The sequence below is a fragment of the Penaeus monodon genome, chromosome 20 (assembly GCF_015228065.2).
Source record: "Penaeus monodon isolate SGIC_2016 chromosome 20, NSTDA_Pmon_1, whole genome shotgun sequence".
NCBI lineage: Eukaryota > Metazoa > Arthropoda > Malacostraca > Decapoda > Penaeidae > Penaeus > Penaeus monodon.
This window is the reverse complement of record NC_051405.1, coordinates 43278379-43278628: the sequence shown is the minus strand read 5'-3', so window position 1 is coordinate 43278628 and position 250 is coordinate 43278379.

Below are 250 nucleotides of genomic sequence, written 5' to 3'. Positions count from 1 at the left end.
TAACTTCTTCACATCTCAAATACCTGGCCATTCGTAATCATCCCTCCTGTTATCTCTGCATTTCTATATGTCTGAAAGCACAGGGCACTGTAATTTATAATGTATCAAGGTATGTGCTCTAGGCATTCTACACACCCTGCACTTCCAGCTCGCTTGTTCGAACGCTCAGCTGTCTGTACTATTTATACCCAAGATTGATCCTCGTGTACCCTCCGTCTCTCCATTTACTCTGGGTCCTTCCATAAGTAAA